We start from the raw sequence: 5,040 nt of genomic DNA, 5'->3' as shown, positions 1-5,040 counted from the left end.
AGGTTGGTAGAGGAACAATGAAGCTAGAGGAAGACACAGGAAGGAGTGCAAGAGATAAAGTGAATAGAGGTAAATATTGTTAACTGATGGTACATGGAGGGAAGTGCAATCATTGTAATGAATCGAAGTATACGATCTGTTGAATGTAAAATGATTGATTTGTTCTGTAAACCTTCACTCAATGCACAATAAAACATTTTTTAAAAAACAGTTGGAAATAGAGATACTATGTGATCCAGCAAGCCTTTTACTTGGTATATAAGCTAGAGAAATAAGAGTCCTGACATGAATAAGATATATGCACACCCAAGTCCATCACAGCAGTACTCGCAATAGTAAAAAAGAACCAACTTAAATGTACATCAATGCAAGAATGTATACACAAACTCTGTTACATACACACAATGGAATACTATGCAATACCTGGAGGACATTATGCTGAGTGAAACTGCTGTGTTGTTAAATGCCACTGAGTTGACTCTGACCCATAGTGACCCAGCACAGGGTTTCCAAGGAGTGACTGGTGAGTTTGAACTGCCTACTTTGTGGCAGCATAGTGGTTACGAATCGGGCTGCTAACCTCAACGTCAGCAGTTCGAAACTACCAGGTCTTCCGTGGGAGAAAGATGAGGCTTTCTGCTCCCATAAAGATTTACAGCTTCGGAAACCCTGTACAGGGTCACTCTGAGTCGGAACCGACTCCACGGCACATAACAACAAGAACAAAAACCTTGTGGTTCAAACTGACCTTGCAGGTCTTGTACTTATCCTACAGCTCCATGCCAGGAAATTAATCAATCATAAAAGGACAAATGTTGCATGAGACCACTATTGTAAAGAGTCAAGAAAATATTTTTACAGTAAAAGCAACATTCTTTGCTGGTTTACAGGAGTAGGAGGGGAAGGAGGGCAAATTGCTGGCTAGAGGGTAGACATGTGTTAAACTGGGTGAAAGGGAAGGCAATATACAAGAGAGTGGTTGGCAAAAAAATAAAAGATGTAGCTTGTGAAAGGCACTGGTAGCATAGTGGGTTTGAGCCAACTCAAGGGCACCTAACAACAACAACACGAGTTGATGTGTGGATAGGCATGCAGGCTGATTGGATGTGGGAGGGAGAATGAATATACCCATGTTAACATATAGTTTTGACAGAGGATATTTGTACAAGAGTATTTACCTTTGCTGCAAATATACCCATGAATGTGGTGAAGTATAAAGGGGGCAAAGTTATGAAAAGTTCTTCAGTGCGGTGGCTTCAAATGATAAGCACTGGACTGTGAACCACAACGTCTGAGGTTTGAGCCCATCAACCAATCAACAGGAGAAAGTTTGAGGCTTTCTGCTCCTACAAAGATTTAAAAACCTTGGAAACCCAATACAGGGTCGCTATGAGTCAGAAAAAAATGGAAGGCACTTAACAACAACAACAAAGCAAGCACCTTGAAGGAATGAATCTCTGGGCCTGGGGGTTTAGGACTCTAGTCTCAGAGGTCACCGGGGTCAACAGGCATAACATAACACACAAAAACAACATTCTTTTTGGTTAAGTAGAAACTGGGGTCTTCAAAGCTTGTAAGTGGCCATTGAAGGTGAAAATATTGGTCTCTTCATGCTTAAAGAAAAGAAGAGTGATGAAAATTTAACACATATGGAAGTTATTAGTCCCATGGACAGTGCAAAATTTTAGTCTTTGAGATCAGCAAAACTAGGTATCGCTGTATAACCACTACCAACTGCTCTGAAAGGGATCAAAAGAGAAGATCCTTGGTGGAGTAGGAGGAAAATGTGGAACAAAACTCAAAATCATCAAAAAAGACCCAGTTTACTGCTCAGCTAAAGACTGGTAGAACACCCAAGACTGTTGACCTTAGCCACCCTTCAGGGCTGAAAATGAACTCACTTTCATGACTCAATTTTCAGTCAAACAATAGATTGGTCTATAGAGGTCTATAGAGTAAGGATTCCTGGTGTGACATTGTAGGATCAGCACTGGACTGCGAACCACAAGGTTGGCAGTTCAAACCCACCAGCTGCTTCTCAGAAACTCTATACAGGGTTGCTATGAGTCAGAACCAACTCAACAGCACTTAACAACAACAACAGGATGGTATGCACAACTTAGAATAATTAACCATTGGAGATCTAATATCCTTGAGTATTTACTCAGGGACAAAGTTCAGAAGGGTTAGGAAAGAAGGAGGAATGGAAAGTGATATTACATTGTGGAGATTGTAATCAATGCCATGAAACAAAATGTATATGATTTGTTGAATGTAAATCTTCACCCAATTCACAGTAAACAGTTTTAAAAAAGAAAAATGAAATGGCCATAGAGAAAATAGCTCTCAACATTGACATTTGAGGGACAGCCATTAAAACACCTGGATTTTCCTTAATCTTCAAAATGAACAAATGTTGTTGTTGTGACGTGCCATCCAGTTTCTGAGGAGAAGCTGGTGAGTTTGAATTACCAACCTTGTGGTTGAGTGCTTATCCTACAGTGCCACACCAGGACTGAACAAATAGCCAAGGATTACCAGATGCAAAAGTCTCCGATGTGACATCTTAATTTGAGATTTAGCAAGCTTTCTGAGAGATTTTGATTTTTAAAAACTTGTTTGAAGACTGTTACCAGGCATGTCCCATATATTTCAGAAGTTGCTTTCTATTCATCTTTTAATTTATCCATGCTTTTGTTGTTGTTGTTAGATGCCATTGAGTCAGTACTGACTCATAGCAACCCTATGCACAACAGAACGCAACACTGCTCAATCCTGTGTCAACCTCACAAATTGTTGCTATGTTTGAGCCCATTGATACTGCCACTGTGCCAATCCATCTCACTGGGGGGGGGGGGGTGTCTTCCTCTTTTTCTCCGACCTTCCACAGTACCAAACATGATATCCTTCTCCAGTGACTGGTCTCTCCTGACAGTATGTCCTAAGTATGAAAGACGAAGTCTGGCCATCCTGGCTTCCAAGGAGCGCTCTGGCTGTACTTCTTCCAACACAGATCTATGCTTTAGTCTAAGGAATTTTTAAAGTATGGCAATAGTGAACTTTCTCTCTGTAAGCTGCTCCTTATTATATTGATATTAACTAATTTCAAAGACACCATTAGACTTTGATACTAGTTTTTTTATTTTTTTCTGTTAAGAATTTGTGAAACAAGGAAAGATCATGGGGTAGTTCCAAGTCAAGGAAACAAAACAGTGTGTTGAAGTCGAGAATAAGGAGGACACAAAATGACCTCAGACCCTCACACTTGGAAGGAAGGGGGAAAAAAGAAAAAAGAAAAATGGTGTGCTGCCAGACAATTGTTTTGTGGCCACATAAACATTTAAAAAAAAAAAAAATCTTTGTTAGGCTTTATTATATACGCTAAAACTTTGGTTTTGTATACTCAGTAATACTAAACTGCTTATTGGGTTTTGTGGCTTCTTGCATGAGCTCCTGCAACTGTCCAATTTGTTCATCATGAAAGTAATTAAGCTTTTCTTCTGGAAGGGCAGTTTCAAAATAAGCTTTTTCAGCTTTTCTCTGCTTTTGTTAGCTTGTTGCCATAGCACTGCTGCGTTTACCTCCCACTTTTGCAGGAATCAGTGGGCCTCGTCAGAACAATCTTATGACTCCTAAGTTCATCTTTCACTTTCTGGAATCCCAGGGATTTGAGATGTGGGGGCAGTGCCTGGTGGAACAGCAAGATGCACCAATACAGGGCCCACAGGCACAAGAGGACGTACTGGCCCAGCATTGCACCGCTCATAGATCGGCGCCACATAAACATTTACTTATTTGAGAGTCACTTGTCACTTACATGGGTCATCCTTGCACCACCCAGGGAACTAGATATCTACTCTTGTGAGGATGGCACAGCACTGAGCACCCTTTGGTTCTGCTGTACAGAAGCTCTATCAGTTTGTCATACTGTGTTGACTTGTGTGTTGCTGTGATGCTGGAAGCAATACCACCTGTATTTCAAATACCTGCTGAGCTTCCAGACTAAGGCAGATTAGGAAGAAGGAATAGATGGTCCACATCTGAGGAATTAGCCACTGAAAACTTTGTGAAAAGTAGTAGTTTGATATAGGGCCGGAAGATGAGCCCCTCAGGTAGGAAGACACTTAAAATATGACTGGGGAAGATCTATCTTCTCAAACTAGAGTCAACCTTAATTATGTGGATGGAGAAAAGTTTTCAGGACCTTCAATAACTGATGGGCCATTACTTAAAATCAGAAAAAAACAGCTGCAAATATCCATTAATAATAGAATGTGAACTGTACAAAGTATGAATCTAGGAAAATGCTGTCTGTGACGGGTCTATGCATCTGCAAGGAAGACCAACTTATTAACCATTATTTAAATTAACTCATCAATGACCAAAGCCAATGATGACAAAACTGAAGAATTCTAGTCCTGGTGTGGCCCTGTAGGAGCAATGGACTGCAAGTTTGGTTTGAACTGCAGTGGTCTTCAGTTCAAATCCACCAGTCGTTCTTGGAAACCCTATACAGGGTAGCTATGAGTCAGAACCAACTTGATGGCACTAAACAACAACAATCAACTTCTTCAGTCTGATATTGATCAAACATGCAAGCAAGATGCATTGATAATTATGGATGATTGGAATGCAAAAGTTGAAAACAAAGATGTAGGGTCAGTAGTTGGAGAATATGGCCTTGGTTATAGAAACAATGCTGAACTTTTTATGATAGAATTTTGCAAGACCAGGAACTTACTCTAAATGCCTCGCTGGATGAAATACACAGGAATCAAACAGATTGTGGAAAGATATGATGGAAAAGCTCAGTATCATTAGCCAAAACAGGGTCAGGAGCTGACTGTGAAATAGACCATGAATTGCTTATATGTAAAACTCATGTTAAAGATGAGGAAAACTAAAACAAATCCAAGATAATCAAAATGTGACCTTGAGTATATTGTTGTTGAATACCATCATGTCAGTTCCAACTCATATCAATCTGTATAGGGTTTCAGAGGCTGTGAATCTTTGTGGAAGCAGAAAGCCTCATCTTTT

The 5,040-nt window shown here is 40.1% G+C and overlaps 1 pseudogene; it reads right to left on the bottom strand.

Moving 5' to 3' along the window:
• Window positions 1–3,381: 3,381 nt before the first annotated feature.
• On the bottom strand, window positions 3,382–3,754 carry LOC102818011 (annotated as a pseudogene).
• Between the last annotated feature and the right edge of the window lie 1,286 nt (window positions 3,755–5,040).

The sequence above is a fragment of the Chrysochloris asiatica genome, unplaced genomic scaffold (genome assembly GCF_000296735.1).
Source record: "Chrysochloris asiatica unplaced genomic scaffold, ChrAsi1.0 scaffold02501, whole genome shotgun sequence".
Lineage (NCBI taxonomy): Eukaryota > Metazoa > Chordata > Mammalia > Afrosoricida > Chrysochloridae > Chrysochloris > Chrysochloris asiatica.
This window is presented reverse-complemented; position numbering and strand designations above follow the sequence as displayed.